The following is a 27,650-nucleotide window of genomic DNA, read 5'->3' as shown; positions in this document are numbered from 1 at the left end:
GTGGCAGCGTGCACAGGTCCGCCAGGCCCCATGCTGCAAGAGGGCGGGCTGGGTCATTATCCGCACAACCTCCCCGCGGTCGGCTGACACCTTCCGCCGGCCCGGAGCGCGCTGGGTTTCCCACTCTTGCTTCACTTCTAAAGGGCAGTTCTTTCTCTGACCACGCCGCCCTGCCCCACCCTGCCCCAGTTTGTGGGAAAACTCTATGGAACAGAAAGGGCTTGCGGGCTCCCCTTTGCTAGATTTGTTGTTATTTTTTTCCCTTTTAAATTGAAACCATGCTTATTAAAGAAGATTAGGAAAAAACACATCAAATAAGAAATAAGAAAGATTATTCTTTGTCCCATTCTTCTAATGCAGCCACACTAAACAGCCTGGTTTCCTTTTTTCTCCTTCCTCTTTCTCCTAACCTAAGGTATTTGTGTGTGTGCGTGTGTGTGTGTGTGTGTGTGTGTGTTTGCAAGGTTGTAAGTCATACTGCTCAACTATCTAGTGTTGTGCTTTAAAAAGCTTTTCCATTATATCACAAGCATTTTCCCCCACTGCTCATCTTCATGAACACATTTGAAGGGCTGCATGAATTTATCCAGCAAATGTTAAGTGAGCACCTACTATGGTCTGTGGGAGAGAAATGATGGAATAATGCTGAGCAACATTCTGTGCCAGACACTGCTCTTAGCCTTTCAATTAAACTGCTTCTTCCTCGCAACCATCCTGTGAGGTGGTGCCATCATAATGCCCACTTTCTAGATGAGAAAACTGAGGCCCGAGGTTGTACAGCTAATAGGGGAGCCAGCATGTGAATGCCGGCGGGTCAGATGCACAGCCTGGACTCTGGCTCTGCTGGGTACTTTGTGTCTAGTCGCTCAGTCGTGTTCGGCTCTGCAACCCCATGGACTGCAGCCTGCCAGTCTCCTTTACCCATGGGGATTCTCTAGGCAAGAATGCTGGAGTGGGTTGCCATGCCCTCCTCCAGGGGATCTTCCCGACCCAGGGATTGAACCCGGGTTTCCTGCATTCTTTGCCATCTGAGCTGCTAGGGAAGCCTTTTGGCCACCCACAGATGGTGACCTGAATCCAGAGGAGCTGGAGCTGAGACAGAGAATATACAGGAACATGAGACAGCCCTGAGGAGGCTCCAGACCCATTCTGGGCATCATGGAAGGCTTCCTGGAGGAGGAGGTATCATTTTGGCTGAGAAAGTGGGAGGTGAGAGTGCTACAGACCGAGCGAGCGGCACTTATGAGGGTCTGAGGCAGGAGCAGCATGGGGTGTTGACAAGCTGACAACGAATCTGGCTGAGGTTGGGAAGGTGGTTGGGGCCAGATCGTGCAGGGGCTGTGGGTCCTGGGAATCTTGGGGAGTCCTGGGGAGCCTCAGGGAGTCATCCAGCTGGGATGTGTCGTGACTGGGGAGGCTTTCCCTGCCCTAGGCCAGGCAGGGCCCCTGCTCAGTCCCCACAGGGTGTCTGAGGCCCTCTGGGAGCTCCTGGACAGTTTGCCACCTCCCTGTTATTCTAGATGGAAGAAGGTTCTGGAAGGTGGGATCTGGACTAATTTGTTCACTTCTGTGGCCTGGGACCTAGACGGGTGCGGGCAGGTAAGATTCCTGGAATGAGGTAACAGCTGCCAGCCGGGGGTGATTCTGTGTCAGGGCCGTGCCGCGGCCGGGGAGACTGGGCCCCTCTGTGGCCCCTCAGGCCCCTCAGGTGCACGGCCTCTGGAGATGGGCCCGAGGCCTGAGCTTCGCCAGGACTTTGCTCTCACTTGCCCGCGGTGTCTTGTTTGGTTTCCGAGAGGCCCTGGTAAACAGGTTGACCCTGGTGGGGGCCCTCTCAGAGCTGATCTGAAGGTTGCGAGGAGTCGGTGAGGAGCAGCGTGCGTGCAGCCGCCCCCCCACCCCATCTCCCTCCCTCCCCCGGCCTGGCTGGGACCCAGCACGGCGTCCCCCTCCTCTGCTCAGCTGAGGGCCTCCAAGGTAACTATTTGCTCCCGCCCCCTCCACCAAGCCCACTATCTTATCAGCTCAAACACTTCAGGGTTCAGGCCAAGAAGCCAAAGTCAACTTTGAAAAAGTCTTTAAAAGGCCAAAACACAAACACCGGGGAGGGCATTTGGAGGGGGGTTGGAGAGGAGGGCGGGGAGGGAAGAGTGCTTGGCTTCCTCCAACAGACTCGAGACGACGCTCGTGACTCTCTGGGCCCCCAGAGGTACGTTGGAGGACAGTCACTGTTTTCAGTAGCAAACGCTGGATTCACCCACATCCATCGATCGGGGAATGGATAAATCATGACACGCTCTACAGTCTCTGTAAAGAGCAAAGCCAATTCCTGTGCAGCGATAGGGAAATAGATTATAAAGTGGAAAAAGGGAAAAGCAGGGATACAAAGCTGGTTTGTGAATAATCAATCAGATCCTTTTTGTGTAAATAGAAAAGGTGGGGGTATATCTCCCTACATGCTTGTTGATGTGTGGAAATTTTCTAGAATCATTGCCTGGTGTCTGGAACTGTTAGCTGCTTCTGGATCAGGAGTCGGGGGAGACAAATTTCTCATTTTCCTCTTGGTACCTTCTGAATGACTTAATATCGTGTTAAAGTATTATTCTAGAAATAAGAACTAAATAAGAGCTAATAAGAACATCAGTGATTTTGTTCCAGGCAAATGGCTGTAAAAGGTAAAGTGACTTTTAGCACAGGTCAGATTATTGAAGGTCTAGCTTAAGGGGGAAAACCTAAGCCTAACTAGAGTCCTCCTAGTAACTGACCATATTCAACCAGGGCTTTTAAAGTTCTCTTGTGCTTTATAAACCTGGATGCTTAAAATGTGCTTTCAAGACGTCATCTCCTTGAACATCTCGAATATTCTATACAGTAGGATCAGATCACTGGGTAGATTGATTCATTCATACAACAAATAGTTACTGTTTTAGGTGGTGAGGATGTTAGCAATCAGCAAGACTGGCCAGATCCCTGATTTCAAGACCTTCTGTTGATGGTCCAGTGGCTAAGACTCTGTGCTTCCAATGCAGGGGGATTGGGTTCAACGGTCAGGAAACTAAGGTCTCATAGGTTGCAACTAAAGATCTTGCATGCTGCAGCAAAGATGAAGGATCCCGCTGCTGCGACTATGACCCAGGGAAGCCAAACAAACAAATATTAAAAAAAAACGTCCCTGATTTCATGGAGCCTGTGGGACCAGAGGGAGCGCTGAACAAATAACAAGCAAACAACAGCAATGCAAAAAGCGAGCATGATCATTGCAGGTGGAGGGGCTGGGAGGAGAATGAGACCAGGGAATAGCACTGATGATGGGTGGTGTGGGTAGTGGTCAGCAAAGGGGCTCTCCAGGAGGTGATACTTGAACTGAGACATGAATGAGGAAAAAACACCGATCGCAAGAAAATCAGGGAGAGGAAAGGAGCGGGAGTAGCTAGTGCAAATGCCCTAAGTGGCTCCACTAAGCTTTGCTTGTGGGAGAAACAGAGCAGTGGCCAGCGTGGCTGGTGCTTAGACAGAGAGCCCAAGAGGGCTGGTAGGCCCACCCTGGACAGAGTGGCAAGGGCTGATCCTGGGGGCCTCGTGAACTTGGAATCCAGATGAGAAAACTGAGGCTCAGAAAGGTTATTTGCCCAAGTGAAGGTGAAAGTGTTAGTCACTCAGTCGTGTTTGACTCTTTGCGACCCCATGGACTGTAGCCTCCCAGGCTCCTTCTGTTTGTGGAATTCTCCAGGCAAGAACACTGGAGTGGGCAGCCATTCCTTTCTCCAGAGGATCTTTCCAACCCAGGGATCGAACCTACCTCTCCTGTATTGCAGGCAGATTCTTTACCGTCTGAGCCACCAGGGAAGCCCAATTTGCTCAAGGTGACACAGATATCAGCGGCCAAGCCAGGATTCAGGCCCAGGTTTCCTAGCTTCACATCCAATCCTTTAAAGAGTTGTGTACATCTACATGTAGCAAAAACATGAAGCATGTATTTCCATATGGCACAGCCATGTTCTGAAAACATTGGTGTTTTCTGTTACCTTTTGCACAGAAAAGTGTGCACATCCTACAGAGACTTCTCACCGAGGGACAAACTCATGGAGTCAGCATCCAGAATGTTGCAGAATGAAACAGAACATCCCCAAAGCCCCCTGTATGTCTCCTCCCAGTAAATCCCCCCATGGTTAACGAACCCCTCTGCAGAGTTCTAACCCCAGAGCTTAATTTTACTGCTTCTGGACTTTATATAAATGGAATCACACAGCATGGGCTCTTCCTTGTCTGGTTTCTTTCACTCAGCATTACGACTGGAAGATTCATGGTGTTTCAGTAGACTTTTACTGTGTTACTGCCCAGACCAAGATATCACATGAAGCACGCGAAAGCGTCCCTCCTCCAAAAAACAGGCCATGAGGAAGGAGCTTACGTGGGAAGCCGTTCAAGGCATGTCGTTCCGTGAAGAAGGCAGGGACAAAACAATACGTGTAAAGCAATCCCTGTTTTGTTGGGGAAAAGAGTTTACCTTTTATGTGGAGCCAAAATGATTCTAGAAAATAAGTTAAATTTTCTCTCAGCCATAGTGCACTATGAACTCTCTGTAAATCGAAATAGCCACTGGATGGAGGGACTGCCTCGTATTTGAGGATGTGCTGAAGAAAAGATAGGATCTGCCTGCTGGGCTCACCTGAGCTATTTAGGTCATGTCTGTCTGCCTCCTATCCCCACTTTGGCCCCATGTTCATGGCGAAACTGTCCAGTTAAATGCCTGTATCATGCGACTCAACCCTGGAGTCAAGGTTTCATGGAGATTCTCCCTGCATGCTGGGGATGACAGGTGGATTTTATTTTTCCTTATTTGTCTATTCTAATTTGTGTAGAAAAAATAAGAAATATTGTGTGTTAAATAATAGCCGTGGCAGCGGCAACAATCTGACGGACAGAAAGGAAGCCTTTTCCATCCGTAGTTGATGCTGCTGCCAGAAGGTCAGGCCGAGAAAGGGGATGTCACCTGATGCACCGAGTCAAATGGGACCGGGGATGGAGCCTCGAGCCCCCTCGTCACGGCTGGAGGTGTGGCGGAGCAGCACTCGTGGGGTCATAAGGGAATGACTCTGTCACCAGACAGACTAGGATTTGAACTCTGACCTTGCCCCTTGCTAGCTGGGGAGTTTGGCTGCTACTGCTGCATAACGAACACCCCCAGACTTAGTGGCAGAAGACAGTCTTTTTATTCTTTTGCATTTATATCTCTTGGATCCTGTGGGTCAGGAATTCAGACAAGACACAGAGAGATGTATTTCTCCATTCTGTGATGTTGGCAGTCTCAGCTGGGATGACTTGAAGACGGGGGGTGGGGGTGACTTGGTGCCTAGAGGGCACAGGTATCACGGGAAGAGTCCTCACTCATATGGTTGGTGGCTGGTTCCTCTGCAGGGCTGGCGGGAGAACACCCTGTGCGTTGACTTCTCCAAGCAGTCTCTTCACGTGGGCTGGTTGGGCTTCCATTTAACATGGCGGTGGGGCTCCCAGAGCAAGCATTCCAGGAGATCACGCTGGAAGTGCAGGGTGTGTTAATGATCTGGGCTAAGCTGTCGCCTAGGATCATCTGTGTTGTGTCAGTTGATGCAGTCGTAAAGGTCATCCAAGATCCAAGGGGAAGGGACAGGAGAGGTTGGCGAGACCTCCCTACTCAATGGGAGGGGAGTCAAAGTCACTCTGTAAGAAGAGCCTCAGGAGGATATCCAGAACCTGGAACCTCACACGTGGGTGGTCAGAGTTTAGCATGAGGCAGACATTTTGGAAAACAGTTTGGAAAAGCACTTCCTCAAAAGGTTAAGCATGGAGTTTCACCAGTCATTCTTCTCCTACATAAAATCTACACTCAAGAGAAGTGGAGACATACATCACACAAAAAGAGAAGTCTGTCAGCAGATGAATGGATAAACGAAGTGTGCCATATCCATTCAGTGGAGTATTATTCAACCCTGAAAAGGGACGCAGTGCTGATACAGGCTACATCCTGGGGAAACCACAAAGGCATGCCAAGTGGAAGAAGCCAGGCACCAAACCCCACAGACTGTACGATTCCATTTATACGAAACATCCAGAAGAGGCACGTTCACAGAGACAAAGTGGGTTACTGATAGCCAGAGTCTGGGGCGGGGTGAATGGGGAGTGTCTGCTAACGGACAGGGTTTCTTCCGGGGGCAAGGAAGATGTTCTAAATAGTAGTGATTTTTGTACAATTCTCTGAATATACCAAAATCCACTGGTTTGTACACTTTAAGAGGATCGATTCTGTGGTGTATGAAGTATATCTCAGTAAAGCTGTTTCTCAAAGAAAAAGCAAGGAAAATCATGAGGATGGGAGACATGGCTGTGAACCTCTGTAGACAATACACTGGGTGAACAGGAGCTCATATTCCAATCATCTGTAAAATGGGGCTATTTGATGATCAAATGGGCTCCTAAGATCTTTGGGGGATTAAAGATACAGGCTGCATTGTGCAAGGACAATGCGGCTGGATCAGGGTGAGTGAGGAAAGTTTCTCATACGTGCCCAAAAGAGCCTGGACATACAGTAATTATGACCTGAACCCAGGCTCTTCCCCCACCTCTGTGCCAGCACCCTGATCTGGCCCTCACCTTGTGCCTGGACTACGGCAGTGGGTCTTCACTGCGTCCACGCCTGGGCTCCACCCCACCCTCCTCCCACGCACGCGTGTACACAGTCCCCTCATGCAGCCAGAGGGGCATCTATCAAAGTCTAAGTCCAACCATGTCCCTCTTCTGCCCAGAACCTTTCATGGCTCCCACCTCAGGCAGAGGAAAAGCCGCAGATCCTGTAAAGCCCTCCAAGGTCTGTACCCTGACGCCTCCCTGACCTCACCCCTCCCTCTGGCCCCCTCACCCTCCAGAGGCGCCGGCCTCCTCACTGCTCCTCAGGCGCCCAAGGAATGGTCCTGCCTCGGGGCCTTGGCACTCACTGGTCTTTCCGGCTGGAGCACTCTTTCCACGGATACCTTCAAGGTCCGTTCCCTGCTTCAGGTGCTTCCTCAAATACCACCTTCTCAGCGGGGCCTGCCTCAGCCTCAGCCTCGCAGTCCGTATCCACTTTGGCTGCATTATTTTCCCTGGCATTTCGTGTGTTTTTAACTCCCTTTTCTGCTCATCATCTGTGTTCCCCGCTGGAACAGAAGTTCTGCGAAGTGGGGGATGTTCTTCTGTTTCGTTCACAGCTATAATCCCAGGGCCTGGTGCCTGGTGAGCGCTCAGTAAACACTGCTCGCGTGAATAAAGTGTGAAAACAAGCAGCGAGTGAGGCAGTGCCGACGCAGGGTGGCAGGGAGTGGTGGAGACTGGCACACCGGCAACCCCGGTCGCATCCGCAAGGTGCAGCCAACACTCGGCTCTGTACAGCCCAACGTTTCCACGTGCAGATATGGACTCAGTGTGGCCAAGCGCCGAGTGTTTCGAGGGAAGCCAGAAACTTCTGTATTTATGTGAAATGTCTTGATTTGAAACCATTGAATGGCTGCTGATCAAAAATCAGGTGTGTGCATGCAAGAGTGCTTACTCGCTTGGTCACGTCGAACTCTTTGTGACCCCTCGGACTATAGCCCGCCAGGCTCCTCTGTCCGTGGGATTTTTCAGGCAAGAATACTGGAGTGGATTGCCGTTTCTTCCTCCAGGGGATCTTCCTGACTCAGAGACTGAACTCACATCTCCTGAGGCTCCTGCCTTGCAGGTGGATTCTTTACCGCTGAGCCATCCGGGACCACCCCTCTCTAGGTGGGAAGCTGCCATGTGTGACCTCTGACTTAAGTCACAAATGCATCCAAAGGGGTTTCGCAGAACCCCAGATTTCTGGGAAAGCTGACAGGACTTCTGAGAGCGGCAGCTGAAGAAGTAAACTTGGCCTTTGAGTGTTTCTGTGAAACGAATGGCATTTTCTTATTTAGGTTCTTGAAACAATTTTATTTTAGGGTGAGTTCCTTTCCCTTCTCATAACTCTCAATTCCGCCCTCACATTTATGCTGTGCCCGGGCATCTTTCCGCCACGCTGGAGCAAAGATCAAAAGTAAATATTGGCAGAACATTGGTTTTGCTGTGACCCAGATAAGGAACAGCCTAAAACGGAAATAGCGAGATTTTACTGTTCCTCCCACAACTTCCCTCCTCACCGGATTCCCTCAATATTTACTTATTAATTTCACTTCATACAAAGTCTTGGTGTTAATTTTGTTGCCAACAGGGTGGAGCCTGAACAACTCCAGGAGCTCCAGGCTATAAATAACCCCACGCACAGCGCCCCCTGGAGTTGTGGCATGGCTGCGCACACGTTTATTCCTATCATTGTCTCATTCTTATTGACGGGGCAGAGGAATCCTTTTTGCTTCAGCCAATGTCTCCTGCTTTGTGAAAGTAACATGAGCACACGGAGAAAAATTCACACAGGGTACGAGGTTTGTGGGGCAAACTGTCTTCCTTCTGCCTTCGCCTGATCTTTCCCAGCTCCTGTCTCCAGAAGCTCCAACTGTTGCCCGTTTCTTGTGTGTGCTTTTAACTGTGCATACGAATCTCTCTCACTCTCTCCCTCTTTCCAGCTATATAGCATATCACACACATACACATCCATCCATATATGTAATGTAGTGTCTCTTCCTCCGTTTCCCATGTTTGCCTAACGTTTCTCTTTGTACCAGTGGTTTATACAAGGCATCGGCCAATGACAGTTTTCTCAGGACAGATCTATTCTGCTGCCTGTTTTTGTACAGCCTGCAAGCTAAGAGTGGTTTTTACATTCTCTTACATTTTTAAATGGTTGAAAACAAATCAAAAGAAAGATAATACTTTATGGCCCATGAAAACGATACGAAATTCAAAGCATCCACGAGTAAGGTTGTACTGGGACACTGTCCTGTCTGTGTGTCTGCGTGCCCTTGTGGCTGCTTTCACGCTCAGACGGCGTCCTCGAGGACTTGCAGCAAGGGCTGTGCAGCCCTCAGAGCCCCGAGTGCTTACTACGTGGCCCTCTACAGAGACTGTGTGCTCACCCGCTTCGTGTTGCACCCGTTTTTTTTTTTTTCACGTGACCAGAGCTCCTGGACGCCTTCTGCTCTCAGCACATGCAGAGGGTTCCTGACTCTGTTTAACTTACGCCTTTTTGATTTTACGATAGTGTAAAAGTGATACGCGTTCAGTCAAAACGGTAATTCTGATTTTGAGTTTTGATCTTTTTCCAGGCGCATGATATGCGATCCAGTCCTCTCTCGTGATGCCGGGCAGCACAGTGAGCCATAGCTCCCAGTCGGCCCCCTGGTCACTAGAGTGAACAGCTGATACACTGACAGCCGTTCTGGATCCAGACATCCATCCTGTTCTTCCCCGTCAGCGCGGTATCAATAGGTGACATGCGACATTCAACATTCTGTTGTTGAATAGGCTTTGTGTTAATTGAGTTTGCCCAACTCTAGGCTAATGTAAGTGATCTGAGCACGCTTAAGGTAGGCAAGGTTAAGCTGTGATAATAGGTTAGGTGCATTAAATGTATTTTCTTCTGTTTCTTTTTTCCAAGGCTGACTGCATAGCTTATGGGATCTGACCAGGGACTGGATCCTAGCCACTGGAGGGAATTTCCTTCAGTGCATTTTTAACTTAAATGTTTTCAGCTTACGATGCATTCACTGGGACATAAACTTATTGTAAGTTGGGGACGCTCTGCGTTGATCGACCTCATTCCTTTTAACAAAGGCTCTAGCATCTCTCATGGCATCGCTGGGCCATCATTGACCCAGTGCTTAGGACAGACCCCTGAAATTCTTGTCTAAATGAAAAAAGTCCATGTCTCGGGACAGTTTGAAAATTCCTGACAAGTACAAGAAATCCCAAGTTGTCTCTCTGTTTATAATTTATATCTTGTTCTTTGAGAAATGGGATTTGCGGCAGCTTACAACGGGAGGGGCAGACCCAGTAAAACTGTAAAACTCCTAAAACAGAGGTGAAATACCAGGAAAGGACTGAAGTCGAGAGGCCTGCTCCTCCTGGCTTAGGGAGCCTGGATTATATTTGAGCTCGAAGCTTTATTTGAATCATATTTGCAGATGATGCAGAAATCTTTGTGGATGTTTATTTTCCTCAAGAAGGAGGTCGAAGGCAGAAGGCCTCTGAGAAGCTGGAAAAAATGCCAGTCAGAGTAACAGAAAACAGTGCTTCCTACCCTCACAATTGCCAAATCTTGAAGTAAACGAATTTTTATTAACAATATTTTTCTTTAAGTTACATAATTTGGTAAAAACCTTAAATATGATTGTTTCATCTGGAGGAAAAATACCCGTGAATTCGTGGTTCTGATGAGTTAGTAATATGCGTGCTTTTTCAAATGCATATAAATCCGCAACAAATACTAAAATTTTTTTGAAAGCACAACTTTATCCACGTACCACCTACAATAATCTTGAAAACCAACAGTGGTGCTTGTGCTAAACATTTAAAAATGCTGGGGTGTCAGACACTGGTGGTTACCATGCCAATTGCCATTTCTCCCTTCCTTTCTGCTGACGGGACCCTGTCTTTGTTCTGCTGGTCATGTACCCAGGCCTGGGAAGTAAACCACATTTGATTTAAACCAATTATCACCATCCTATTCTCCTGGACCTGTGATCGGTCTAGAGGTAGTCATTTGACCCAGTTCTGGCCAAAGGGAAACTCTGCTGGGGGCTTCTGGGAAAGGATTTCCTCTCTGATAAGAAAGAGGCATATGAGGTGAGATCTGTTTGCCTCTTTTCTTCCTTTCCTGATTTGGATGTATTTGTGTGAAGAGGTGATGAGTGAGCTGTGGCAACCATCTTGTGACATTAGGTGAACAGCCTAAGGACGAGTTGCTGACTTGCAGGTGAGGGCAAGGAGCGTTGGTCCTTTATGATCTCCCTGAGATTCCAAATACTCCCTAGGGTCTCCAGTCTCCAGAAGTCTTTCAGAAAACAATAAGTGCTGTTATTACCTAAATTGCTATTGTGGAGCCTCTGAAAACTATCTTAAAGGATCCAATTGGCTTTGTCCTTTAGAGCTGGACTCCAACAGCCAACAGATTCAGGGCCATATTCCAGCTCTACCAAGTACTCTGCTATCCTGGCAAGTGGCTTAACTTTTCTAAGCCTTAGTTTTTCTGATCATAAAATATTTATCTTTTGCAGTGACTTTTGAGAAAAAAAATTAAAATTCGCTTAAAGCACTGGGAATATGAAAGTACTGTTGGTATTAGAATCAGTATTATTTCTTTAGTATTCATATTCTCCTCTAAGAAGGTGGGGCAGAGACAGGAGGTTCACAGCACCTAACTAAAGACCACCAGCCTAGCACAAGCAGAGAAGAAGTTGATCTGAGTGTCAGAACTGACCGCAAGCTGCAGATGAGTCAGTTCTTCATGGGACAAGCTTAGTGGAAGCCTTGGGGTCTAGACTACCAGGGTGATAGGCAGATTCCTGGCTGTGAACTTTCTGGTTCAGGATTTGTGACTCACACTTTCCAGGAGCACAGATTCTACGTTTGGTCATCTCATCTTTTTAAAGGATGTGGGAAGCTGTCCTGGGTCCAACGGCTTGGAGGCAGTGGCCTGGGGGCTATTTACGTAAGAGACTGGAAAGATTCAGGGGCAAGGTCGTCACTGCCTTATGTTTGGTTTACAGAGCAGCTGTTGGCCGTGTCTATAGCAGGCTGAATGAAAGGAAATGGACCGGGAGGTATAGCATGAGCTGAAGGAACATTAGATGGTGAGTCAGTAAACTCGTGACTCCAGCGTGTGACCCAAGGAAGTTTCTCCTCAGTTCCAGACCTCAGTATCTCCCTGTGTATCGTGGGGCTCCAGAGCAACCTAAGATCTTATGACAGATAGAAATGCACTTGGCAGCAAGGAGGTGGGAATGCAAGGGTTTATTTTTCCCCATAATAAGAAGTTCAGAGGGAGATCGTTGTTTGTCTTGACTTAGTGGCTCAAGAGAATTGGGGCTCTTGCTGGCATCCCTGCAGTTCTCTTGGCTTCCCCATCATGGTTTCAGGAGAGATGCTCAGTCCTTCTAACGACAAGAAGAGAGGCAGTGCTGTCCACTCTGTCCCCTTTGCCCCAAAGTGAAAGATTTCCCTGCATGCCAGCAACTCCCCTTACATTTCTTTTGACAGATCTGGTCACGTGATGGATCACATGCCTGAGCCAGCTGCCAAGGATGCTGGGAAAGTGAGGGCCTGGTCACTGTTGTGAAGGTGAAAAGAAGAGAATGCACATGGGTTTGCTGAGCACAGGGTCTCAGGGCTGCAAACCCCTGATCCTGGCCCCGAAAGTCTCAGGCGTCCAGAGACACTGTTATCCTCCTACGGCCCTTCCAGCGACAGTGGAAGCTGAGAGAACACGACCTGGATTCGAAACCTCCCTCCGACACTGGCTCTTTGTGGGACCGTGGGAAAGTCCCTGCATGTCTGAGACTTCACGTCTCCAACAGGATGGAATATGAGATCCGGCTCCTCCCCAGGGCTTCAGGGCCCTCTGCAGTCTACCGCACCCCATTCACCAAAGGGCTCCGCCGTTGGACCCAAACTGGGTTTACAGCTCTGCAGCTGCCATTTTGAAATCCTTACTGATTTCAGAACAAGTGCCTGCGTTTTCATTTTACATCTGGTCCTGATAATCTCATAGCAGGTTCTGTACGGTTTGTCAGACCCTGTGTGAATTACCCATTTACCCACTGGTATATAGTCCAGGTCTTTGGGTTGACAATGACAGAAACAAACCCAGCTCAAAAGAGTTTAAGAAGAAAGTGAGTGAGTGTGTGTGTGAGAATGTATAGGTTTATGCAAATGGGACTTCCCTCGTGACTCAGACGATACAAGGTCTGCCTACAATGCTGGAGATCTGGGTTTGATCCATGGGTCAGGAAGATTCTCTGGAGAAGGAAATGGCAACCCACTCCAGTACTCTTGCCTGGTAAGTCCCATGGACAGAGAAGCCTGGTAGGCTACAGTCCATAGGGTCGCAAAGAGTCGGACACGACTGAGCGACTTCATTTTCACTTTATGCAAATTAAAATTCTTGAGATGGGTTCAGCTTCAAGAGTGGCTGGATGCAGATGCGTGCCTGCTCTTTAGGAGCCATGCCCCTTCCAGCTCTCAGCTCTCTTTCCTTCTGTGTCAGTTATGCTCACCCTGTAGCCCCAGGAACGCAGGCTGCCACTCTGCCAGGTCAGCATGCCAAGTGGATAAAAGCTGACTTTCCTACATTTTCCCAGCATCAGTCTGGGGTTGACTCGAGTTGGCCTGGCTTGGGTCCCATTCCCATCCCAGAACCAATCCTTAGGAATGGGGTGGAATATGCTCATTGCCCAGGCCTAATACACCTGTTGCTCTTGTTGGGGAGACAGCCCATTTCCCTTGAGCCACGTGGACTGACAATGGGGAAGGAGTGGTTCCCAGAAGAGGGGAGGGGGATGGACAGTGGTCGGGTACAAACAACAGTTGGCTATTGAACGCCCTCCCCCACCCCCAACGATCCCGGTTCCAAGGCCTCTTTTGTATGTGCTTAGTACTCCATAAACGTTTGTTAAATGAATAAGTGATTATACGAAGTAAACTACTAGAAGAAAAATCCATCTGATTTATCAGGATTCAAGTGCTCTTAGAGATCATTTCTGATTTTCCACGTCCGGCCCATTTTTGCTCTATTCTCCCGGACTGGCATCATTTCAATCTTCAGAACCCTGATTCTGCCTGCTGCAGCGCACAGCGAGGCTGCCTCACAGGGCAGAGTCCCCTGTGGGCCCCCGCCCACCACAGGCCCAGGCAGATGAAGGCTGAATCAAGAGTGGCTCACTCTGCCCTGTGGAAAATGCCCAGGAGGCTTTAGCCCAGCGCAGCGGCTGATAAAGGCAGATATCACTAGGCATTTTTCCTGCCCTTACTGGCTGGCTTCGGCAGGGCACACTCTCATCCAGTTCTCTTTCGCGTTGAGAACTTCCAAAGAATCCTCTCTGTGCCTGAACCACACGCAGGGCCTGGGCAGGTGATGCTGGAGCAGACAGACTTGGAGCCTAGCACACTCAGGGACACACGCTCCACCTAAGGGGGTCTCGAGGACTCAGCTGCCTCCCACTGTGGCTCCATGAAAAATGTGTGAGTGGTGTAGCCAGACCTTATTTTTCAGTAGACTGTTTTAGAGGCTCACAGCAAAATCGAGCAGAAAGTACAGAGAGTTCCCGTATCTCCCTGCTCCCACCCTGTCCCACTCTCAGCCTCACCACCTACCAACAACCCCCACCCGCCCCCTGCCAGAGTGGTGCGCCTGCTGCAATCAATGAGCCTAGCGGACACATCATTAGGGACCCAGTCCGAGTCTGTATTCACATCAGGGCTCAGCCTCGGTGCTGTGCCTTCTATGGGTTTGGACAAATGTGTCCTGGCACGTGTCTCTACTGTCAAAGAACAGTACAGAATCCTTTTACTGCCCTACAAATCTTCTCTGCTTCGCTCAGTCATCTCTCCCTCCCTACTAAGCCCCAGCAATTCCTGATCTTTTTAAAGTCTCCATAAGGTTGGTCTTTTCTAGACCTTTTGATTATCTTATTGCATTTTCTTGCAATACCCAAGGTTTTGGCTGGACTGCCAGCGTCCACTCTGAATGGTAGATGCCCAGGTCAGCCTGGTTAAATATTTTGCATATTATTCCTGGAAATATCCCTTTCTTTAAATGCTGATGATAAATTCTAATTTTATGAAAATATCATGCAGGCCAAATCAAATAGGCTGCAGGCTGCATTGGGCTCGTGGGCCACTAGTCTGAGAACTCAGATATGGGGATGAAGAAGGGCGAAGTTGGAGTTCAAAAGCCCTAGTCTGCTCAGCCGCTTCCGAGCTGTGTGACCTTGGAATCACCTTGGTCTCAGCCCGTCTGTAAAGTGATGGCCTTGAGAATGTGATGAAGAATAGGAAGAGACACAGTCGGTGCCCATCTCTGAGGCTGGATGTTCTGGCATTTTCACAGGCTCGCATGGACTGCAGAGGGTACAAGCCAAGACGCAGATGTACCGCTTTTATAAAATCTGAAGACGGTAAAAACATCAAAAATTCCCAGACACATACAGGCGTTGAGGGTAGGGGGATGTAAGAGAACAGTGAAGGGAGGCTTGTTGCCTGCTTGGCTGGTCAAAGGGAAAATTTCTCTGCCTCCCAGAAACTCTCCATTACAACAACCATCTTGATGAGGGCAAAGTTGATCCAGGGTTAGGAGCCAGGCTGCCTGGGGTCTGCTCCTGGTCTTGCCATGTACTAGCTGTGTGCCCTTGAGAAAGTAGCTTCTCCTCTCTGTGCACTAGAGCGCCAGAGGTGCTGTTCTTCCCATGCTCTGTGCGGTTGGTGCCCCTTGAGCTGGGCAGCACACGGCTGTCTCCAGTGACCCTGAAGTTCTTGTCTGGAAGATCAGGGTCAGATGAATTAACTCACGGAATGTGCAGGAAGTGGTGGGTGCTCAGCACCAAGTAATGGCTCCCTGAGCATCCAGCGAGAGAGGTGTCCTTATCTCTGCTCTGGGCCACACGCTCCACCTGCAACTAGCGCGGCTCTACTGTAATCACCCCATTTTAAAGATGAGAAAACTGAGGCTCAGAAAACAGTCTCAGAGGAGGTGAGCAACTCTCTCAGGGTCACCCAGCTAGAAAGTGGCAGGGAACAATGACAGCAGGAAGCAGCAGGAATGGAGCAAGACTGGAAACAGCGAATTGGGACTCAGCACCCCCTGTCTCAGGCTGGGCCCTTTGCTTTAAGCACATCATCTCAGTGCAGCCCCAACACCTCTGCCCTCCCCCGCCTCCCTGGGCTCCACACCTTAAGAGGGTGTACTTTCCACTGCCCCTAACCTCCACTTCAGAGGAGAGAAGGGCCCCAGTTCAGACAAGGCTGCCAGAGCTGAGTCTAGTTCTCAGGGTTCATGGATGGGTTCCCAGTGGGGTGCTCTGGCCCCGTGACCAGAGCCTCACCTCTTCTCCCCCTTTAATCCTCAGATTTCAAAGCACTTTACATGCAAACTCTAATTAGAGAAGACACCTTCCTGTACTCCTAATAAACTCTCTTGTGGGGCCCCAGGGCATCAGGGCTGCAAACACTACTAATTCTAGGATATACTCACAGGATGTGGCCAGAACAGACTTGACTCAGACTACTTGATTCAAGGTAGCCCCCCTCTTCTCTCTCTCTCTCCTGTACCTGCTGTTTTCGATGTCGCACTGATCAGTTGCTTTAAATTGTGTATTTGTTTAATAGCATATTGACTCAATACCAGCAGCTACATTCATAGAGCGGCCACTACAGGCTGGTCTTGCATTTTGCTCTTACAGTCATCTCTCAGCAGCCACGGGCTTCCCAGCTGGTGGTAAAGAACCCACCTGTCAATGCAGGAGACATAAGAGACACAGGTTCGATCCCTGGGTCAGGAAGACCCCTTGGAGAGGGCATGGCCATCCACTCCAGTCTTCTTTCCTGGAGAATCCCATGGACAGAGGAGCCTGGCGGGCTATGGTCCCTGATGCCACGAAGAGTCAGACACGACTGAAGCAACTGAGCACGCACACGCGCACACACGCTCAGTATCCACAAGGCATTGTTTCCAAGACCCCTACAGATAAGGAAATCTACGGATGCTCACGTCCTCTGTGGAAAATGTCAGGGTATTTGCATATAGCCCACTTTACGTCATCTCTAGAGTTCTTTAAATACCTAATACAATGTAAATGTTATGTTAATCATTGCTGGCATATGGCAAAGTCAAGTTTTGCTTTTTGAAACTTTCTGAAAATGTTTTTTCCAGATAGTTTCGATCCTCAGTGGGTTGAATCCACAGATGGGGAACCCTCCGTGTAAAGGACCGACTGTGTCAACCTCCTGGGGCACAGAGAGGTTAGGTAACCTCTCCAAGGTCTCACAGCTAGTGAGGAAGCTGTATGTAGTTGCTTATTTATTTATCTGGGTGTCTTGTGTTTTTCTCCCAACTCATCCATCCATCCATCCATCCATCCGGTCATCTATCCATTCATTTTTCAAACACATTTCTTTAACGAAAACTATATGTCTGGCTGGGCTTTAGGCCCTGGGGACACGGAAGTGATTATGTTCACTGCTGCGTCCCCAGTGCAAAGACCTGTGGATCTAAACACATATTATCTGGCTCCTTATAGAAAAGGTTTGTTGGCCCCTCATTCAGCTGACTTTTCCATATCTTTTAAGAATGAATTGAAATGCCTCCTCCTCCAGGAAGCATTCTGTGATCTCCCAGGCTGGTTTAAGGGTCTTTACTATGTGTTCCAGTAGTCCTATCTTCCCTCTAAAACAGGGTTACTCAATGTTCCTCCTGCTCTAGGAGCCTTTTTAGACACTTTTTTTCCTAGTTGCCCATCCTCCGTGAAGTTTTAATACACAGATAATCTGTATATCTGTTTTAATAGACAGATAATCTATGTGTCTTTGAAGGGCCATAAACCATGGTAATCTCTAAGTGCTTTTTGCCTCTGTTGAGACTACATGTGAACATAACTCTTACTGCTCTGTATGCATTCAGTTGAACAGACTCTATTGAGCAGCTACTATGCACCAAGCCCTGCTCTAGGCACAGAGGGCGACGAAAGCAAAAATAAACACACGGAACTACATCAAACTAAAAAAAAAAACTTTTGCAGAGCAAAGGAAACCATCAACAAAATGAAAAGACAGCCTACTGAATGCGAGAAGACATTTGCAAATGGTATACCTGATAAGGGGTTAAGATCACAAATATGCAAAGAACTCATACAACTCAACATCAAAAGAGCAAACCAATTAAAAATGGGCAGAGGATCTGAATAGACAGTTTTCCAAAGAGGACGTACAGATGGCCAGCAGACACAGGAAGATACTGAACATCACTAATCATCGGGGAAAGGCAAATGGAAACTACAGTGAGATTTCACCTCACATCTGTCAGAGTGCCTATCGTCAAAAAGACAATGTGGTGCAAGAACTGGTGAGGATGTTGAGAAAAGGTCAGCGCAGTGCAGAATTGGCACAGCTGCTATGGAAAACAGTATGGAGGGTCCCCAAAACGTCACAGACAGAACGACCATATGATCTAGCAATTCCACTTCTGCGTACTTTTCTGAAGAAGACAAAAGCACTTATTTGAAAAGATATATGCCCCTTAACAGGGCTTCCTGGTTAACTCACACAGTAAAGAATCTGCCTGCAATGCGGGACACCTGGGTTCAGTCCCTGGGTCTGGAAGATCTCCTGGAGGAAGGCATGGCAACCCACTCCAATATTCTTGCCTGAAGGATTCCGTGGACAGAGGCGTCTGGCGGGCTAGTCCATGGGGTCACGAAGAATTGGACATGACTGAACCGACACACACAGCTGTACACATGTCTCTTGTTATTGCAGCAATGTTCACAACAGCCAATGTATGGAAGCAACTTATGTGTCCATCAGTGGGTGAAGAACAGGTGGTATATATATGTATATATATAAAACACACACACGTATATATATATTAACCCCTTGCAAATATATCTTTGCAAATATCTTATCAGATATATTGTTTGTGTTTCCCCGATGATTAGTGATGTTCAGTATCTTCAGATACTTCATTCAGAATCTGCCGGCCATCTGTATGTCTTCTTTGGAAAATTGTCTATTCAGATCCTCTGCCCATTTTTTTAATTGGTTTGCTCTTTTGATGTTGAGTTGTATGAATTCTTTGCATATTTGTGATCTTAACCCCTTATCAGATATATCATTTGCATACACACACACACATACTCAATGGAATATTACTCAGTGATAAAAATGAAATTTTGCCATTTGTGACAACATGGATGAACCTAGAAGGTGAAATAAGTCAGAGAATGGCAAACACCACTTGACATCACTGATACATGAAATCTAAAAATCTAAGCAAATGAGCAAACTTGATGAGACAGAAATAGTCTCAGATACAGGCACCACACCGGTGGCTGCAAGGGGGAAGTGTGGGGGAGTGAGTGGAGTAAGTGAGGGAGACTGAGGTGCCGATGTCCAGGTTCTATAAAATACGCCATTAGGGGGTGTGATGCACAGTACGGGGAATGTAGGCCACAATATTGCAATGACTTGGCACGGTGACAGATGGCAACTAGACTTACCATGGTGGCCACTTGGCGACATATAAAAATTTTGGATCACTGTGTGATACACTTAAAACTAGTGTAATATCTTAAGTCCACTATACTTCAGTAACCTTTTTAAAAAAATGATAGGCAAACCTGAAAGACACGAATTCCAAAAAGAAGCTATATAGACCCGCATGTCCACTGCATTTTTATCTCCAATAGCCAAGCCATGGAAATAACGTGAGTGTCCATCAAGAGATGAACAAAAAAGAAAATGTTGAGTGTGATATATACAGATAATATTGGATACATAATAATTGTGTAGTACATACAATATAATATATAAATGATATGATTACATACAATTATATTATATATTGCTATATTATTATTGTTATTATAGAAAATATTGTAACTGTATAATGTTATATATTAATGTATTTTATATACTATATAAAATCATATAAATATATAATTATATATAATATTGAAACATTGTGTTATATATAATAGTATATATATAATTTCCTTTTATTCAGCCATAAAAAAGAATGAAATCTCATTTGTGACAACATGGATGGAAACTGAGGGCATTATGCTAAGTGAAATGTCAGACAGAGAAAGACAAACATCATATGATCTTGCTTATATATGGAATCTAAAACAAAAACAACTTAGCTCATAGGTACAAAGAACAGATTGGTGGTTGTCAGAGGTGTGGGAAGCGGGGGCTAAATAGGCAAAGAGGATCCAAAGGTACACATTTCCAGTTAAAACACAGACACGTCATCAGGCTGTGCCATACAGCCCAGCAGCTGTAATTGATAATACTGTACTGCATATCTGAAAGTTGCTGACTGAGCAGAACTTAAACGTTCTCATCATGACAAAAAATGTGTGTAGCTCTGTATGGTGACAGACATTAACTAGGCTTATTCTGACTATCATTTCACAATATAAGCAGATATCAAATTGTTATATTCTATGCCTGTAACTAATATAATGCTATACGTCAATCGTGCCTCAACCGAAACAAAGAGAAGCCTTGAGCTACAGCTGGTTTGTCCTCCAGCACAGCCTAGGTGTGACCTCTGGGCATTTGCTTGTCTCTCTCCTGTCTAGGCAGTCCTTCCACACCTTTGGCTCAGTTAGTGTCCCATCCCTATTTGCATCACCCTGGTAGCTCAGCTGGTAAAGAATCTGCCTGCAATGCAGGAGACACTGGTTCGATTCCTGGGTTGGGAAGATTCACCTGGAGGAGGGATAAGCTACTCACGCCAGTGTTCTTGGGCTTCCCTGGTGGCTCAGATGGTAAAGAATCTGCCTGCAATGCAGGAGAGCTGGATTCAGTCCCTGGGTTGGGAAGATCCCCTGGAGGAGGGCATGGCAACCCACACCAGTATTCTTGCCTGGAGAATCCCCATGGACAGAGAAGCCTGGCGGTCTACAGTCCATGGGTTTGCAAAGAGTCGGACATGACTGAGCAATTAAGCACAGCACATTTGTATCTCAGCTTCTATATCACCTCCTCAGGGAAGTCTTCCCTGATTTTCCAGACAAGATTCAGTACCTCCCCAACCCTGTCAGCATCCTTACATCATTCAATCATTCACTCATTATTTCCTTCTTTCACTTAAACATTCAACCGCTTCTCCACCAAACATCCATAGAGCACACATTCTGCTCTAGGATTTGTTCCAGGCACCGAGGATACAGTCACTGCTTTCATGGAGCTCACGTTTGGGGATCATTCAATAAACAGGCAAACAGATAAGAGAACATCAGACAAATACATGACATGAAGTAAATGAACAGGGTCTCGTGATAAGAGGGTGACTGGTGGGGCCTGAGGAGGTGATGTTTGAATCAACATTTGAATCAAGAAGAAGGAGCTGGTCATGGAAAGATCTGGGTAAAGCATACCCAGGAGAGGGGGGTGGCAAAGGCATTGAGGCAGGAGCATAACCAGCGCAACTGAGAAGCAGCCAGGAAGCCCCTGTGGCTGCCGCCCAGGGCGAAGAGGTGCGCCTAGAAAGGTCGGGTGGTGGCAGGCTGTGCAGGACCTAAAGACTGTCATACAGACTCTGGATCCTGACCTGGGAGCAGAGGGCAGCTGTCAGAGGGTTTTAACCGGTTCTGTACTTCTGCGCAGTCTCAGCCCTCTTCACCCTTTGCAGTTCTGCTTTTGTGTGACTTTTGGAGTGGTACCTCGCTTTTGACGGTGAGCACCTCGCAGGGGTCCACCACGTCCCCTCTGATCCCCGAATATCTGTCTGACTCATAGTAAGCGCAGGTCTCAGGTTGGGTGCCCCCAGAAGCAGATACTGAGACAGGAATGCAAGTCGTGTATTTGGGAGGTAATCCTAGGAAGTAAGGAAGTGGGGACACCAAATGGGAGCGAAGGCAGTCGGTCTGGGATACGTTTTTGAGCAGGTCACTGCTGTGGCCAGCTGGGGCTCACTCCTGCTGGGGAGCACTGGGATCAGCAGAGAACATCTCGCTGAAGCAGTCCTACCTGGGAGAGAGGAAGTGGGTTTTTATCCACCACTGGTTGAGGGTTGCCACCAGGGCATGAACTCTTGAGCACTTCCGGCCCGGCAGGGGCTTAACGTGCTCTGGTGGCTGGAGAGAACCCTCAGCACAGAGACACAGGTGCCGGTGGTTGGAAGCCACTGGATGGTGAGCGGGGGTGGGCATGGTCTATATTTAAGTAACTCACTGACAGCTGACCAACAGAAGGGACAAGGAAGAAATGCCTCTGAACATGGTAGCGTGGGCTCCACTTCCCCTACAATTTTCAGCCAATCCCCAGAGCTCCTCAGGGGGTTAGCTTTTTTGCTCCAGTCTCTTGGTTTCTGTGTGGCCAGGATAGAAGGTTCTGGAAGCCTGCCCTGCCATCCCAGCAGGCTGGGGCTCACCACATCCTGGGAAACTGAAGAGGAGAAATTTGGATTTTTCTCTAGGAAGCAGTTTCCTCAACAGTCCACAAGGCTTTATCAGTGTTCAGCCCTCTCTTACTGGGCAGGCGGCCCTGGCGGGCTGGGTGCTACATTCCAGGAGCGGAAAAAAAAAAAAAAACCCAACCCTGCCCTTCTCACCCTGCCTGGGAAAACTGGACCGCACTGGGATGGCACCCTGCCCTCCGCCCACCACCCGGAAACTGGCCTGGCTGGCAACGGGGTGGGTAGGGAGGAAGGCAGAGCTGTTTGAACGTGTCTCTCGCTGCCGCAGGAGGGGTGGGAGACGGTAGGGGTGAGCTGCAGAAACGTGATGAGATTATCGTTTCCTCTGGATGCAGATCCCCTAGCCCCATGAGTGGGCCTGTGCAGACAGAGATGGTGAGTGATATAAAGATGCGGTAGGGCAGAGAGACGCCTTTCAAACGAGCAAGTCAAAGAACCCTGCCCATTACCTGGAACCCGGAGGCCTCCTGGTCCATCGTGGGTGGAGGCCAGGGTTGCATCTAAACACCCTACAATGCCCTGGGCCCTAGGTAAGCAGCGGGCATCGTTCCATCAGAGCAGGTTTCCTCAGCCACGGCACTGCTAACATTTGGGGATGGATACTCAGTTCGCTACAGTGGGGGCTGTCCTGAGCATTGTAGGATGTTTAGACGTATCCCTGGCCACTCACGATGGACCAGGAGCAGTTGCCCATTCCCAGTCACGATGATCGAAAAGGATACAGAATTGCCCCTGGTTGAAAACCTCTGCATTAGACCCACACGCACTTACACGAGGGAATATTTTGTTCCTAGCCCTGTGTTCAGTGACTTACGTGTCTCAATGCATTAAGTCACAACCAACTTATCAGGCTGGGGCGGATGTGGCAGCCCCATACTGTCGTGCCCAGGCTGCTAACCTGTCCTCCCCTCCTCACGGTGTTGTCCTGGCCTCATGTACAACATGCTTCCACCCCACATTCATACTGCAGCAGGAAAATGGAGAGGCGGGACCTGGAAGCTGTCCCCATGGCTTAACACCATATCCCATTGGTCAAAACTTGGTCACATGGCCACATCTAACTGCTAGGAAGGCTGGGAAATGTAGTTTTTATGGGGACAGCCCCATCCTCAGCTACAAGTCCCCCATGGACCTGGGGAAGTATCAGTTCAGTTATTCGGTCGTGTCTGACTCTTTCGACCTCATGGACTGCAGCATGCCAGGCCTCCCTGTCCATCACCAACTCCCAGGGTTTACCCAAACCCATGTCCATTGAGTCAGCGATGCCATCCAACCATCTCATCCTCTGTTGTCCCCTTCTCCTCCCACCTTCAATCTTTCCCAGCATCAGGGTTTTTTCCCAGTGAGTCAGTTCTTCTCATCAGGTGGTCAAAGTATTGGAGTTTCAGCTTCAGTATCAGTCCTTCCAATGAATATTCAGGACTGATTTCCTTTAGGATGGACTGGTGGGATCTCCTTGTGGTCCAAGGGACTCTCAAGAATCTTCTCCAACACCACAGTTCAAAAGCATCAATTCTTCAGCACTCCACTTTAGGACAACTGGCAGCCTCAACTATGTTGCGTTTCATAGATGGGGAAATTAAGGCATGGAGTGGTTAAATATTCATCCAAGATCACCCAGAGAATAAGGAAATTAAGAAAAGAAATGGATATAAAGTGTAAGTGCTCCACGCCAGCTTTCTTCCCTCCTGTATCCTTGGAGGGTCCTCCATTGCCCTTTATTGGTTCTAAAGGTCTCCTTTAGCACAGGGTACTGAAAGTTTTCCTACACCTCTAGGACTGAAGAGTTTCCTTTGGCCCCTGAAATCCACACCCTTTAGGTCATCCAGGTGCAATTTTCAAACAACCCAAAGGGGTTAGAGTCATTTATCTAGTGGAGCAAAGACCCCTGTTTCCTGCATGTGCAGGTAGGAGAACTGTTGAGCCAAGCTCCTGGCCAAAGAAGATCCACCTACACAGTACGGGCACTGAGGCCAAGAGAAGGGAAGGGACTGTTTCAAGGCCACACAGCTGGCTCCTGGCAGAGTCAGGGCTAGGGCCCCAGATGAGGAGCCCTGACGAAGCACCGTCCTCCGGTTTCCAAGCCCTGGGCGGCATCACCCCTCCTCCACCTTCTTACTGCCTGTTCTCTGTCCTGAGCATCTGCCCCCTTTCCTGTCTTAATCCCTTTACCACAGTGAGATTTCTGGAAGAAGCTGAGGCTTACACGTTGGTAACACCATTGTTGTCTATCCAACAGCCAGACTCTCCTATCTTCAAAAGCAGAACCTTGATTTTGTTAAGGAGTAGGAGGTGATAAGTCCAGCCCCAGGGGAGGGATTAAGATGGGGCTAACTTAGTCATATTATCCCATTCTTCTTGATTTCAACTTACTTTCCCAGCCTTCTTGCAGGGTAGAACAGACGTATGTCCAGTTCAGTTCAGTTCAGTAGCTCAGTTGTGTCCAACTCTTTGCGACCCCATGAATCTCAGCACACCAGGCCTCCCTGTCCAACACCAACTTCCGGAGTTCACTCAGACTCATGCCCATCGAGTCAGTGATGCCATCCAGCCATCTCATCCTCTGTCGCCTCCTTTCCCAGGTTAAAAGAGCTCAAGGAAAAAGGAGGTTCCCCTCTCCCCTCAGCACTTTCTCCTGTCTCGAACTCTGTTAAGGATGTGATGCTAGGGGTGGTGGCAGCTATCTTGTGGCCACAAGGAGACAAGACTAATGACAAAAAGCCAACACATAGGGTGGCTAAGTGGAAAGGTTGGAAGTGGCTGGATTCTGGATGATACTGTTGAGATGCTGCCTTGACCCTGAAACTATCTATCTCCAGCCTTTTTGTCCTCTGAAAAAATTAAATGCCTTTACTATTTAAGCCACAGTACATCAAGGCTGTATACTGTCACCCTGCTTACTTAACTTCTATGCAGAGTACATCATGAGAAACGCTGGACTGGAAGAAACACAAGCTGGAATCAAGATTGCTGGGAGAAATATCAATCACCTCAGATACGCAGATGACACCACCCTTATGGCAGAAAGTGAAGAGGAACTAAAGAGCCTCTTGAGGAAAGTAAAAGAGGAGAGTGAAAAAGTTGGCTTAAAGCTCAACATTCAGAAAACGAAGATCATGGCATCCGGTCTCATCACGTCATGGGAAATAGATGGGGAAACAGTGGAAACAGTGTCAGCCTTTATTTTTTGGGGCTCCAAAATCACTGCAGATGGTGATTGCAGCCATGAAATTAAAAGACGCTTATTCCTTGGAAGAAAAGTTATGACCAACCTAGATAGTATATTCAAAAGCAGAGACATTACTTTGCCGACTAAGGGCCGTCTAGTCAAGGCTATGATTTTTCCAGTAGTCATGAATGGATGTGAGAGTTGGACTGTGAAGAAGGCTGAGCGCCGAAGAATTGATGCTTTTGAACTGTGGTGTTGGAGAAGACTCTTGAGAGTCCCCTGGACTGCAAGGAGATCCAACCAGTCCATTCTAAAGGAGATCAACCCTGGGATTTCTTTGGAAGGAATGATGCTAAAGCTGAAACTCCAGTACTTTGGCCACGTCATGTGAAGAGTTGACTCATTGGAAAAGGCTCTGATGCTGGGAGGGATTGGGGGCAGGAGGAGATGGGGATGACCGAGGATGAGATGGCTGGATGGCATCACGGACTCGATGGATGCGAGTCTGGGTGAACTCCAAGAGTTGGTGATGGACAGGGAGGCCTGGCGTGCTGCGATTCATGGGGTCACAAGGAGTTGGACACGACTGAGCGACTAAACTGAACTGAACTGAACTGAACTGAGGGCTAAAGAAGGCATTCCTAACTAATATAATTATGCTCAGTCCACCATATTTTGGCCCTGGAGTTTCTACCCAACTCCCAGAGGGTAGGACCATCACTTATTTTTATGAGTGGTAGACACCTCTTTTTTTCCTCCTTGGAAGCTGATGGAGAGTAGCCCATTCAGTTTCAGTCCTTGCAGGATGAATGAGGTATGAAGAAACACGCATACTAATTCTTTGGAGACTTTTGACACTTACTGAAAAGAATGCAACGTTTGCTTATATTGAGGGGGGCGGCTTAGATTCTTTATTATTAGCTCTCAGAGTTTCATAGCATTTGAGAATTTTGGACTTAACGAAATGTCTGTATCAATTAGAAATGCTTGGGTGCTGATAACTGAAGAATCACAATGACCAACAGTTATATGCTGAACTTAACTGGCCAGGCACTTTAATAGGCACTCCTCCTACACTAACTCATTTATTCTTTACAACCCCAGGAGGAGATTTCTCTTCCCTCCACGTAGGGAACGCAGGCACAGAGCTAGGAAGTGACATACCTGAGGTGTGACGCCAGATAGCTGACTCCAGAGGTCATGCTCTTAGCTGCCTCTCTTTAGAGCCAAATAACAGTGACTTCAGCCATAAGAACACCTGTCATTTACTTTAAAAAGAGTTTAGCATGGAGTCCTCTGACCTTGCCCTTTGCCATCCTCAGCACGCTGGCTTTTGCCACCTAATTGGCACAAGATGATGACTGAGGTCAAGCATTCCCAGGTCCCATGGCTGTATCCACAGCAAGCAGAGAAGGCAGTGGCAGCCTTGCCAACCCTCCTTAGTGGAAGAACAGTCTCCCTGGACGTCTCCTCCCGCAAACTGCCTATTGGATCTCATTGGTCAGAACCAGGTCACATGCTCACCTTGGACCAATCAGTAGAAGACTGGCATGGATACGCCACAGTTAGCTGACCAATCACAATTTTCCCCTGGGCAAGGAGTGACTGGCACAAATTGGGGTTCAGATAGAAAAGAAGGGAGATGACTAGTGCGTGCATAGGAGGACGATGGCGTGGATCCCAGTCCCTGACATTCCTGCGTGTGTAGAATGAGCCTGGCTCTGCCTTCAGCTCTTTACACACATATCAAGTCATCACACTATTATTATCCCTGGTAGGATGAAAAATCTGAAGCCCAGAGAACTTCAATTGACTTGTCTTAAATCACCCAGACAGAGAGGAGGAAACTGGATTCAAATGCAAACCCCTTAGAGACCCGCTCTCAACCCCTCTAGATGGGGTTGCCAGATAAAATAAAGGATGACCAGTTAAATTCGAATTTCAGATAAAGAAAGCAAATATTTTAGTTTACATCTGTCCCAATTATTGAATGGGCTATACTTTTACTTAAAAATAAAATCTGTTGTTGATCTGAAGGTCAAATTTAACTGGGCATTCTATATTTTTATATGCTAAATTTGACAATCCTACTTAGGGTCACCGGGTAGAAACCTCAGTACTGGTGTGGGAGCTTAGCCACACTCTGTTTGCATAATAAACACTAAGAAAATTCCACAAAGAAATATGCATTCTCCCATTTTTCTGGAAACCTGATCCCTTTTGGGTTATTATTTGTTTTCTTCTTTTCAAGAAGGGTACAGAGAAAATGTCCCTGCCCTCAGAAAAACAACAGTGTATGTATTGGGATAAATGGCTACTGGCATTTGGCCTCAAGGCCAAGGAGACAGCAGGGAGATGTGGGGAGTGTGAGGCAGGGGGGGT

The 27,650-nt window shown here is 47.9% G+C and overlaps 1 long non-coding RNA gene across 2 annotated transcripts; it reads left to right on the top strand.

Annotated features, from left to right (window-relative positions):
• The first annotated feature begins 1,646 nt into the window (after window positions 1–1,646).
• On the top strand, window positions 1,647–13,618 carry LOC138416843 (uncharacterized). Of its 2 annotated transcripts, none has more exons than XR_011247870.1 (4): window positions 1,647–1,977; window positions 9,231–9,393; window positions 11,673–11,756; window positions 12,163–13,618. It is a non-coding gene; the product is annotated as an uncharacterized lncRNA (long non-coding RNA). The 2 variants fall into 2 exon arrangements; XR_011247871.1 differs by lacking the exon at window positions 1,647–1,977 and adding an exon at window positions 2,105–2,209.
• The last annotated feature ends 14,032 nt before the right edge of the window (window positions 13,619–27,650 follow it).

The sequence above is a fragment of the Ovis canadensis genome, chromosome 13 (genome assembly GCF_042477335.2).
Source record: "Ovis canadensis isolate MfBH-ARS-UI-01 breed Bighorn chromosome 13, ARS-UI_OviCan_v2, whole genome shotgun sequence".
Classification (NCBI taxonomy): Eukaryota; Metazoa; Chordata; class Mammalia; order Artiodactyla; family Bovidae; genus Ovis; species Ovis canadensis.
Note: the sequence above shows the minus strand (reverse complement) of the source record. Positions and strands in the feature narration are given on the sequence as shown.